Below are 13,365 nucleotides of genomic sequence, written 5' to 3'. Positions count from 1 at the left end.
TTAACCCCCCTTAATAAAACCCATTAACCACCCCTTAATAGACCCTTAACCCTTCCTTAATAAAATAAAAACCTGCACCCCCTTAAAAAAATCACTTTCCATCTGCACCAAAAAGAAAAAAAATCCAAATCCCCATCAATAAAATGAACAAATCCTGCACCCCCCCTTAATTACACCCTCTCTTCTCCCCTTAATTACACCCCCTCCCTCCCCACCTTAATTACACCCCCTCCCTTAATAACACCCCCCCTTAATTACACCCCCTCCCTCCCTACGTTAATTACACCCCCCCTTAATTACACACACCCCCCCTTAATTACACCCCCTCTCTTCTCCCCTTAATTACACCTCCTCCCTTAATTACACCCCCCCTTAATTACACCCCCTCCCCACCTTAATTACACACCCCCTCCCTTAATTACACCCCCCCCTTAATTACACCCCCTCTCTTCTCCCCTTAATTACACCCCCTCCCTTAATTACACGTCACCTCCTCCCTTAATTACACCCCCTCCCTCCCCACCTTAATTACATCCCCTCCCTTAATTACACCCCCCTTAATTACACACTCCCCCCCTTAATTACACCCCTCCCTCCCCACCTTAATTACAAACCCCTCCCTTAATTACACACACACATCCCTTAATTACACCCCCCCTTAATTACAAACCCCCACTTAATTACACACACACACACCCCTTAATTACACAATTATTTACTCACATTTTGATGATGCCTCAGGCTCCGTCCGACCGCTGGTAATGGATCCTTCCGCTTCTGTCAGCGTCGTGACGTCATGTTGCGCGCCGCCACAATAATCCTTCCACAGAAGCCGGCGCCTGGCGGAGTCGCGTCGCGGTGCAGCAGTGGATGGAGGGGTGACTCCGTCATGGCACCCCCCTTGTGAGTGGCACCCGGGGCGGGCCGCCCCCCCGCCCCCCCCTTGGTACGCCACTGCCGAAGGAGTGGAAAATGGACTGGCCTACTGAACACGACGGGGCCCTACTACCCGCATATTACTGTTGGCCCAGTTGGTGACAAACTGGAAATGAACCAGGGCAGCAGAAGCCTCAGCCAAGAAGGAGCGGTGGTAATCATAAAAATGACGAGCCACCATACTTGTGCCCCAGGTCAGTGACAAGGTAGAGGTACGAGTCTAGTTCCTCTCTCCTTCTAGGCTGGGCTGAGCACACAATGTCCCTAAACAGGCTGAATGCCAACACAAAATCCGGGATGGTGAGCTTCCTGTTAAGCCTTGCGTCCTTGGCCTTCAGAACGAGGGAGACGTCACCACAGTTACTGACCCTGTTCTCAGGGAGATCTTGTGAGGCGATAAGGATGGAAGCCAAGTTCACATCCTTCCCAGCCAGGATGTCTTTGATGCCAACCGGGATGGAATGGGCCGGGGCCACCTGGGGAGTGAAAATAGTAATACCTAGGGAGGCCCCCTGAGGAACGCCGGACCCTGCCGGAGGGTGTGACGCCAGGGGGGGGGGGGGGGGGGGGGGCCCGAGATTCCAGCACCGACACCCTGGACTGAGCATCTGCCACTGCGCAGACCAAGGAGTCAATAGTGGCTTGTAGCAAGAGGAGACCACAGAGTGGCCCAATGTCAGAGTCTGGAGGTGGCATCAGCATCAGGAAGAAGCCACAGAGTGACACAATGACCGTGTGGAGATGGTGGCAGCATCAGGAGGCCACAGAGTGGCCCAATGTCAGAGTGTGGAGGTGGCGGCAGCATCAGGAGGAAGCCTTAGAGTGGCACAATGACGTGGTGGAGATGGCGGCAGAATCAAGAGGCCACAGAGTGACACAATGCCAGAGTATGGAGGTGGAAGCAACATCAGGAGGCCACAAAGTGGTGAGTTGACACAGTGTGGAGGTGGTAGAAGCATGAGGAGACCACAGAGTGGCACAGTGACATAGTGTGGAGGTGGCAGCAGCATCAGGAGACCACAGAGTGGCAAGGTGACATAGTGTGAGGTGGCAGCAGCATGAGAAGACCACAGAGTGGCAAGGTGACATAGTGTGGAGCTGAAAGCAGTGTCAGGAGACCACAGAGTGGCAAGGTGACATAGTGTGGAGGTGGCAGCAGCATTAGCAGACCACATAGTGACCCAGTGACAGAGTGGGGAGGTGGGAGGCAAAACCAGTACCAGCTAAAGATGGTGGGTGAAAGAAGGAGCACTTGGCATCAGATGTGTGGCATCAGGCGGGTGGCAGCATCAAAATAGTAGTTGAGGCAGGTAGCCAGAAGAAACTTTTGTCAACGTGTTGGTGTGGCACCATGGATCATCTAGTCTGATGCATCAGGCATTGAAGGGTGTAAATCCTGGCTTATCCACACCTGATTCATCTTGACAAAGGTCAGTCTCTCCACATTTTGCATGGACAGGCGAGTTCTTCTTGCGGTAACTATGGCCCCCACCGCACTGGAAACCCGCTCTGATGCTACACTACTACCCGGTCAGGACAGCTTTTCCATGGCAAACTCGGGCAGTTGCGGCCACAAATCCAGTTTGGCTGACCAGTAGTCCAGCGGATCTTCAATGTGGGGTGGCAGGGTGCTGTCCAAATATGCCACCACCTGCTGGTTCAGGATCTGCTCCAGGTCTAGATGCTGCTGCTGGTGAGTAGTTTCTTCACTAGGCGGGTGAACAAAGCTGCTCATCAGCGACTCTGGACTCAGGCTGCTGCTGATGGAGCTGGTACTGCTCCTGCCACCCCACCCCTCCCCAGCAGCCATGGCAGTGGAACGTGAGCGCAGAGGACCCCCCCGTTCAGACCTGCGAGAGGATGGATGATGGTGCATATTGGCTGCAGCCAACTCACTACATAGGATGTCTCTATAGTAGTTTAGTTTGTCCCCCCTCTCAGCGGGTGTAAAAAAAGGCCCCTATTTTGGACCGGTAGTAAGGGTCGAACAAGGTGGAGAGCCAGAACTCATCTCTCTGCCGAATGGTGACAACAAGTTAGCATGCAGCGGGCCATTTGTGCAAGTGACTCGGAAGGACTCCCTGCCTCCATCTCCACTGCATACTGCCACGTTGTGTCTGGGTCCTCTGCCTCTTCTCCCTCATCGCCCTGTAGCTCCTGTGGCTGCTCCGGCTCCTCCTCTTCTGTCACCTGTGTATAAAAACCACCCATTTCATTGCACATTGCTTGTGCTCCAATGTCCTCCTCCTCCAGTTCAGTCCCACAGGGTTCATGTGGCCGTGAGATCTAGGCACTACGTCTCCAGTCCCCTGACCAGCCAGATTTACCAGCATCTGTTCCAGGACATGAAGCTTTGCGGTGTATGAGTGGTTGAAGTGCATGCATAGTTTCCTGGCAATTTTTAGGATGTCTTACAGATGGGTGAAAGACTTCAAGAACCGCTTGATAACCAGATTGAACACGTGTGCCATGCAGGGTGCATGACTCAGCCCTTCTTGACGCAGCACCGACACCATGTTCTTCCCGTTGTCAGTCACCATGGTTCCGATTTTCAGTTGTCGTGGAGAAAGCCAGGATTCGATTTCTTGATTAAGGACATGGAGCAGTTCCTCCCCTGTGTGACTCAGTTCGCCCAGGCAAATGAGGTGCAGAACAGCGTGACACTGTCATGCCCTGCACATGTGGTATGCTGAAGGGGCACTGTGAATTGTCCCTGCAGTGGAGGCTGAGGACACGGTGGAGGATGAGGAGGCATAGGTGGACATTGTCGCAGGACCAACGGCGTGAGAACGTGGAGGTGGAAGCGGCATCACCTGGCCAAGTTGCTGGTGTGGCTGTGCAGGAACCACATTCACCCAGTGGGCCGTAAAGGACATTTATTGTCCCTGACCATAGTTATAGCTCCACACGTTGGCGCTGCCATGCACTTTGACAGACACTGACAGGCTCAAGGGCTGGCCATATTCTACATGTGTGTGCAGGGCTGGTACTGTCTTTTTGGCAAAGAAATGACGGCTTGGGACTCTCCACCTCGGCTCGGCACAAGCCATCAGTTCTCTGAAAGGTGAAGAGTCCACCACTTGGAACGAGAGGGACTGCAGCACCAGCAACTTGGACAGGAGCACATTCAGCTTCTGCGCCGTTGGATGAGTGCACGCATACTGTTGTCTCTTGGCAATCGCTTCGGTGATCAATTGCTGACGGAATGACTGATGAGGACTTGGATGGCGAGGAGCTGGAGCATCAGGACCAGCAGATGATGGGAAGGACAGACAGCTCCCTTCACCTGAGGTGGTGGAGCCTTGACTGCCTGAAAATGGCTGATTGCCACTGGGTGATGCAGCGGTTGCTGCGGCAGGCTGGACCACCACATCGGAGCCATGGTTTTCCCAGGCCACTTTATGGTGACGCTGCATATGTTGTCGCAGGGCCGTTGTGCCAACATTGACATCCTGGCCACGCTTCATCTTCTGCCCACAGATTCTACATATGGCCATGTTCACCTCCTCCGGCGGCTTAACAAAAAACTGCCAAACCGCCGAGTAGGTGATTTTACCCCCAACACTTTGCACTGACTGACTGCTACCGACGCTTCCTCCCTGAAACCCTGCACCTCTACTTCTTGATGATAAAGCCCCTTCATCACCCAGCTCCCAAGTGCAATCAGCTACATAACTATCATTGAGTACTGTCTGCACGTCACTGATATCCTCCTCATCCATCTCTGGCTCGCAACACCAGCTCCCATGACACTCTCCTCATCACTACTTGCCCACCTAGTGGAGGAAGCGGAGGATGTCTCCTCGACATCTTGGCTTTCCAGTAGCTGCTGACTGTCTTGCAGTAGCTCGTCCTCACTGTATAGTGGCGCTGAGCCCACAGCATACAATACTTCTCTGGCTGAGGGAACAGAAAAGGACAGAGGCAGGTTGAGGACAGGTGTGGGCACAGGGCCTGCTCCCGGGCCATGCCAACTAAGGGTTGTGTCTGTCGAACCCACTGACTCTTGGCTGGGGGTGTCTGATGTCACTTGCGAAGATCGAGTCAACCATTCAAGAACAGCTGCATTCAAGAACAGCTGGGTTGCTGGTCAAGACACGACCGCTAGCTGACACTGGGAGCTCAGGCCTCTCGAAGTGACCCCTGCTGCCAATGCCCCTTACTCTGCTGCGACCTCTGCCTACGCCAGTAACGTTTAGGCCTCTGCCACTCCACTGTGCAGGGCCTACACTTCTCTGTCTGACAAACTGTTAGATCAAATAAATAAATTAAAAGAAAATAAAACACCCAAAAAAAGTCTGTAATTTTCTCACTTCACCACACAACGGCTAATAAGCCCTTTTTTCCCACTAATACGCACAAAAAAAAGCTTTAGAACATATGACTGCACCGCTGAATGGCAAATATATATATTTTTGCCACTAATACAAGCCACAAAAGGCTTTAGAACATATAATGCACCACTGAAGGGAAAATATATTTTATTTTTCCACTATTACACGACAAAAAGGGCTTTAGAACATATAACTGCACCGCTGAACGGAAAATATATTTTTCTTTTGCCACTAATACACCCCACAAAAGGCTTTAGAAAATATAACTGCACTGCTGAATGGCAAATATATTTTTATTTTGCCACATATTACATGACAAAAGGGGCTTTAGAACATATAACTGCACTGCTGGAATGGCAAATATATTTTTCTTTTGCCTCTAATACACGACAAAAATTTCTTTAGAGCATATAACTGCACCACAAAAGGGCAAATAAGACTCAGAAATATTTCCTTGTAATAAACCCTGTTTATGGCTGTAACTCCAATAACAAGAACGGTTTGCTGGATTTACAGAGCTGTATAATGGAAATTTGGGTCCCCAGGTGTAATAGTATTGTTCCAATTACCCAGGCTGTAACCTTCCATACTGAACCCTGTTCAACATAAATGCTGTGGAATGATTCCTTCCTATCCTTTCCCTACACCTTTTCACGCATCACTTGTTTTTCACGTAATGCAGGCCCCATAGAAATGAATGGGGTTGCGTGAAAATCGCAAGCATCCGCAAGCAAGTGCGGATGCGGTGCGATTTTCACGCACGGTTGCTAGGTGATGGATGGGGACCCGATCATTATTATTTTCCCTTATAACATGGTTATAAGGGAAAATAATAGCATTCTGAATACAGAATGCATAGTACAATAGGGCTGAAGGGGTTAAAAAAAAATTATAATAATTGAACTCACCTTAATCCACTTGTTCGCGCAGCCGGCATCTCTTCTGTCTTCATCTGTGCTGTGAGCAATAGGACCTTTGATGACGTCACTACGCTCATCACATGATCCATCACCATGGTGATGGATCGTGTGATGGACCATGTGATGAACGCAGTGACGTCATCAAAGGTCCTATTGCTCACAGATGAAGACAGAAGAGATACCGGCTGCGCGAACAAGTGGATTAAGGTGAGTTTAAATATTTATTTATTAATTTTTTTTAACCCCTCCAGCCTTATTTTACTATGCATTCTGTATTCAGAATGGTACTATTTTCCCTTATAACCATGTTATAAGGGAAAATAATACAATCTACAGAACACTGATCCCAAGCCCGAACTTCTGTGAAGAAGTTCGGGTTTGGGTACCAAACATGCGCGATTTTTCTCACGCGAGTGCAAAACGCATTATAATGTTTTGCACACGCGCGGAAAAATTGCGCATGTTCCCGCAACGCACCCGCACCTTTTCCCGCAACGCCCGTGTGAAAGAGGCCTAAGGCCCCTTTCACAAGGGCGAGATTTCCGCGCGGGTGCAATGCGTGAGGTGAATCCAGACCCATTCATTTCTATGGGGCTGTGCACATGAGCGGTGATTTTCACGCATCACTTGTGCGTTGCGTGAAAATCGCAGCATGCTCCTCTTAGTGCGTTTTTCACGTAACGCAGGCCCCATAGAAATGAATGGGGTTGCGTGAAAATCGCAAGCATCCGCAAGCAAGTGCAGATGCAGTGCGATTTTCACGCAATTCCCTAAATAATTGTTTTCTGCTGTATCAGGCCAAGTTTAAATCTATCCATAAAAGGGTATATTACATTGAAGGTGCTGATAGGGTCATTCTCAATAACTTCAAACGCTACCGTGCATCACCAAGTCTAATTCTGTCCGTAAACGTATACCTGTCATCCACCGCCAAAATACTAGGCCTCCAATTTATACTCAGCTAAATCTGTGGTTACTGCTGTGCCTGGCAAAGTTATTTAGTGTCTGCCAAAGCACAGTTTTTGTTCTGGGTTGAATACAATTCCCAACTTAGCAATTCCATAAATAATTATTTTCTCCTGTATCAGGCCAAGTTTAAATCTATCCATAAAAGGGTATATTAGATTGAAGGTGCGGATAGGGTCATTCTCAATAATAACTTCAAACGCTACCGTACATCACCAAGTCTAATTCTGTCCGCAAACGTATACCTGTCATCCACCGCCTAAATAATAGGCCTACAATTTATATTCAGCTAAATCTGTGGTTACTGCTGTGCCTGTATTAGTGTAATACGGTACCTAAGTAGATAGCTAGATAGTGTTAGGTGCCTGTAAAAAAGGCCTGAATTTTAATTCAATACATTGGGCCCAAATTTTTTTTTCTTATTGTGGTGAACGGTAACAATGAGGAAACATCTAGTAAGGGACGCGGACATGGTCGTGGTGGTGTTAGTGGACCCTCTGGTGCTGGGAGAGGACGTGGCCGTTCTGCCACAGCCACACGTCCTAGTGAACCAACTACCTCAGGTCCCAGTAGCCGCCAGAATTTACAGCGATATCTGGTGGGGCCCAATGCCGTTCTAAGGATGGTAAGGCCTGAGCAGGTACAGGCATTAGTCAATTGGGTGGCCGACAGTGGATCCAGCACGTTCACATTATCTCCCACCCAGTCTTCTGCAGAAAGCGCACAGATGGCGCCTGAAAACCCATCAGTCTGTCACATCACCCCCATGCATATCAGGGAAACTGTCTGAGCCTCAAGTTATGCAGCAGTCTCTTATGCTGTTTGAAGACTCTGCTGGCAGGGTTTCCCAAGGGCATCCACCTAGCCCTTCCCCAGCGGTGGAAGACATAGAATGCACTAACGCACAACCACTTATGTTTCCTGATGATGAGGACATGGGAATACCACCTCAGCACATATCTGATGATGACGAAACACAGGTGCCAACTGCTGCGTCTTTCTGCAGTGTGCAGACTGAACAGGAGGTCAGGGAGGAAGACTGGGTGGAAGACGATGCAGGGGACGATGAGGTCCTAGACCCCACATGGAATGAAGGTCGTGCCACTGACTTTCAGAATTCGGAGGAAGAGGCAGTGGTGAGACCGAGCCAACAGCGTAGCAAAAGAGGGAGCAGTGGGCAAAAGCAGAACACCCGCCGCCAAGAGAGTCCGTCTGCTACTGGCCACCGCCATCTGGGACCGAGCACCCCAAAGGCAGCTTCAAGGAGTTCCCTGGCGTGGCAGTTCTTCAAACAATGTGCTGACGACAAGACCCGAGTGGTTTGCACGCTGTGCCATCAGAGCCTGAAGCGAGGCATTAACATTCTAAACCTTAGCACAACCTGCATGACCAGGCACCTGCATGCAAAGCATAAACTGCAGTGGAGTAAACACCTTAAAAACAAGGAACTCACTCAGGCTCCCCCTGCTACCTCTTCTGCTGCTGCCGCCTCGGCCTCTTCCTCCGCCTCTGGAGGAACGTTGGCACCTGCCGCCCAGCAAACAGAGGATGTACCACCTTCACCACCACCTCCGTCACCAAGCATCTCAACCATGTCACACGGCAGCGTTCAGCTCTCCATCTCACAAACATTTGAGAGAAAGCGTAAATTCCCACCTAGCCACCCTCGATCCCTGGCCCTGAATGCCAGCATTTCTAAACTACTGGCCTATGAAATGCTGTCATTCAGGCTGGTGGACACAGACAGCTTCAAACAGCTCATGTCGCTTGCTGTCCCACAGTATGTTGTTCCCAGCCGCCACTACTTCTCCAAGAGAGCCGTGCCCTCCCTGCACAACCAAGTATCCGATAAAATCAAGTGTGCACTGCGCAACGCCATCTGTGGCAAGGTCCACCTAACCACAGATACGTGGACCAGTAAGCACGGCCAGGGACGCTATATCTCCCTAACTTCACACTGGGTAAATGTAGTGGCGGCTGGGCCCCAGGCGGAGAGCTGTTTGGCGCACGTCCTTCCGCCGCCAAGGATCGCAGGGCAACATTCTTTGCCTCCTGTTGCCTCCTCCTCCTACTCGGCTTCCTCCTCCTCTTCTTCCACCTGCTCATCCAGTCAGCCACACACCTTCACCACCAACTTCAGCACAGCCCGGGGTAAACGTCAGCAGGCCATTCTGAAACTCATATGTTTGGGGGACAGGCCCCACACCGCACAGGAGTTGTGGCGGGGTATCGAACAACAGACCGACGAGTGGTTGCTGCCGGTGAGCCTCAACCCCCGCCTGGTGGTGTGCGATAATGGGCAAAATCTCGTTGCAGCTCTGGGACTAGCCGGTTTGACGCACATCCCTTGCCTGGCGCATGTGCTGAATTTGGTGGTGCAGAAGTTCATTCACAACTGCCCCGACATGTCAGAGCTGCTGCATAAAGTGCGGGCCGTCTGTGCGCGCTTCCGGCGTTCACATCCTGCCGCTGCTCGCCTGTCTGCGCTACAGCGTAACTTCAGCCTTCCCGCTCACCGCCTCATATGCGACGTGCCCACCAGGTGGAACTCCACCTTGCACATGCTGGACAGACTGTGCGAGCAGCAGCAGGCCATAGTGGAGTTTCAGCTGCAGCACGCACGGGTCAGTCGCACTGCGGAACAGCACCACTTCACCACCAATGACTGGTCCTCCATGCGAGACCTGTGTGCCCTGTTGCGCTGTTTCGAGTACTCCACCAACATGGCCAGTGGCGATGACGCCGTTATCAGCGTTACAATACCACTTCTATGTCTCCTTGAGAAAACACTTAGGGCGATGATGGAAGAGGAGGTGGCCCAGGAGGAGGAGGAGGAAGAGGGGTCATTTTTTTATCACTTTCAGGCCAGTCTCTTCGAAGTGACTCAGAGGGAGGTTTTTTGCAACAGCAGAGGCCAGGTACAAATGTGGCCAGCCAAGGCCCACTACTGGAGGACGAGGAGGATGAGGAGGAGGTGGAGGAGGATGAGGATGAAGCATGTTCACAGCGGGTGGCACCAACGCAGCTCGGGCCCATCACTGGTGCGTGGCTGGGGGGAAACGCAGGACGATGACGATACGCCTCCCACAGAGGACAGCTTGTCCTTACCTCTGGGCAGCCTGGCACACATGAGCGACTACATGCTGCAGTGCCTGCGCAATGACAGCAGAGTTGGCCACATTTTAACGTGTGCGGACTACTGGGTTGCCACCCTGCTGGATCCCTGGTACAAAGACAATGTGCCCACCTTACTTCCTGCACTGGAGCGTGATAGGAAGATGCGCGAGTACAAGCGCACATTGGTAGACGAGCTACTGAGAGCATTCCCAAATGTCACAGGGGAACAAGTGGAAGCCCAAGGCGAAGGCAGAGGAGGAGCAATAGGTCGCCAACGCAGCTGTGTCACGGCCAGCTCCTCTGAGGGCAGGGTTAGCATGGCAGAGATGTGGAAAAGTTTTGTCACCACGCCACAGCTAACTGCACCACCACCTGATACGGAACGTGTTAGCAGGAGGCAACATTTCACTAACATGGTGGAACAGTACGTGTGCACACCCCTCCACGTACTGACTGATGGTTCGACCCCATTCAACTTCTGGATCTCCAAATTGTCCACGTGGCCAGAGCTAGCCTTTTATGCCTTGGAGGTGCTGGCCTGCCCGGCGGCCAGCGTTTTATCTGAACGTGTATTCAGCACGGCAGGGGGCGTCATTACAGACAAACGCAGCCGCCTGTCTACAGCCAATGTGGACAAGCTGACGTTCATAAAAATGAACCAGGCATGGATCCCACAGGACCTGTCCATCCCTTGTGCAGATTAGACATTTATAACTACCTTCCCTTAACCATATATTATTGTCCTCCAGGGCACTTCCTCATTCAATCCTTTTTTTATTTTCATTTTACCATTATATTGCGGGGCAACCCAAAGTTGAATGAACCTCTCCTCTGTCTGGGTGCCGGGGCCTAAAAATATCTGACAGTGGCCTGTTCCAGTGTTGGGTGACATGAAGCCTGATTCTCTGCTATGCCATGAAGCCTGATTCTCTGCTATGACTTGAAGCCTGATTCTCTGCTATGGGACCTCTCTCCTCTGTCTGGGTGCCGGGGCCTAAAAATATCTGACAGTGGCCTGTTCCAGTGGTGGGTGACGTGAAGCCTGATTCTCTGCTATGCCATGAAGCCTGATTCTCTGCTATGGGACCTCTCTCCTCTATCTGGGTGCCGGGGCCTAAATATCTGACAATGGCCTGTTCCAGTGGTGGGTGACGTGAAGCCTGATTCTCTGCTATGACATGAAGTCTGATTCTCTGCTATGACTTGAAGCCTGATTCTCTGCTATGACATGAAGCCTGATTCTCTGCTATGGGACCTCTCTCCTCTGTCTGGGTGCTGGGGCCTAAAAATATCTGACAGTGGCCTGTTCCAGTGGTGGGTGACGTGAAGCCTGATTCTCTGCTATGCCATGAAACCTGATTCTCTGCTATGGGACCTCTCTCCTCTGTCTGGGTGCCGGGGCCTAAATATCTGACAATGACCTGTTCCAGTGGTGGGTGACGTGAAGCCTGATTCTCTGCTATGACATGAAGCCTGATTCTCTGCTATGACTTGAAGCCTGATTCTCTGCTATGACATGAAGCCTGATTCTCTGCTATGGGACCTCTCTCCTCTGTCTGGGTGCCGGGGCCTAAATATCTGACAATGGCCTGTTCCAGTGGTGGGTGACGTGAAGCCTGATTCTCTGCTATGACATGAAGCCTGATTCTCTGCCATGACTTGAAGCCTGATTCTCTGCCATGACTTGAAGCCTGATTCTCTGCTATGACATGAAGGCTGATTCTCTGCCATGAGACCTCTCTCCAATTGATATTGGTTAATTTTAATTCATTTTATTTTTATTTTAATTCATTTCCCTATCCACATTTGTTTGCAGGGGATTTACCTACATTTTGCTGCCTTTTGCAGCCCTCTAGCCCTTTCCTGGGCTATTTTACAGCCTTTTTAGTGCCAAAAAGTTCGGGTCCCCATTGACTTCAATGGGGTTCGGGTTCGGGGCGAAGTTCGGGTCGAGTTCGGATCCCGAACCCGAACATTTCCGGGAAGTTCGGCCGAACTTCTCGAACCCGAACATCCAGGTGTTCGCTCAACTCTAGACGTCACCACAGGTCCTTTAGCCGGCAGCTCATGATTAAAGAAGTAAGAAGAGACCGGCAGCTACGCGATCAAGAGGAGAAGGTGAGTTAATTTTATTAATTTTTTTAACCCTCAATTGACCACCTACTAAACATTCTGTTTTAAAGAATGCTATTATTTTCCCTTATAACCATGTTATAAGGGAAAATAATAACATCTACACAACACCGAACCCAAACCTGAACTTCTGTGAAGAAGTTTGGGTCTGGGTACCACAGTCAGTTTTTTATCACGTGCGTGCAAAACGCATTGCACCCGTGCGCTTAAAAACTGAACAATGGAACGCAATCGCAGTCAAAACTGACTGCAATTGGGTACCTACTCGCGCGGGTTTGCCGCAACGCATCCGGACCTTATCCGGACACGCTCGTGTGAACTCAGCCTAATACAGGTTATATTAATCGCATTGCGAATTCAACTTAGAGCTGGGTTCCTACTGGTTGTATTGCTAGAATATAACGAAGATTGAGAATATAGTGCTATATTCGTTATATTCGTCAATTCTAGCAATACAACCATTAGGAACTTAGCTCTAAGTTGAATTTGCAATGCGATTAATGCAGGTTATATTAATTGCATTGCGAATTCAACTTACCACACTCTGCATCAACTATGTAATTTTCCATGGGAGTTTTGCCATGATTCCCCCTCCGGCATGCCACAGTCCAGGTGTTAGTCCCCTTGAAACAACTTTTCCATCACTATTGTGGCCAGAAAGAGTCCCTGTGGGTTTTAAAATTCGCCTGTCTATTGAAGTCTATGGCGGTTAGCCCAGTTAGCCCGTTTGCGAACATTTGCGGAAATTCGCGTTTGCCATTCGCAAACGGAAAATTTTATGTTCGCGACATCTCTATTGTCCATTACATTATTCATGTTATGCCAAGGATACTACATTTATATTTTTTCTTTTCTTATCTTACGACAGACATGTTTTCCCCAGGCATGTTTAAATTCATTTACTGTAGATTTCCCAACCATATATGCTGGAAGTTTGTTCCAAAATTTAATCACTCTTT

The sequence above is a fragment of the Bufo bufo genome, chromosome 1, assembly GCF_905171765.1.
Source record: "Bufo bufo chromosome 1, aBufBuf1.1, whole genome shotgun sequence".
Taxonomy (NCBI): domain Eukaryota; kingdom Metazoa; phylum Chordata; class Amphibia; order Anura; family Bufonidae; genus Bufo; species Bufo bufo.
Note: the sequence above shows the minus strand (reverse complement) of the source record.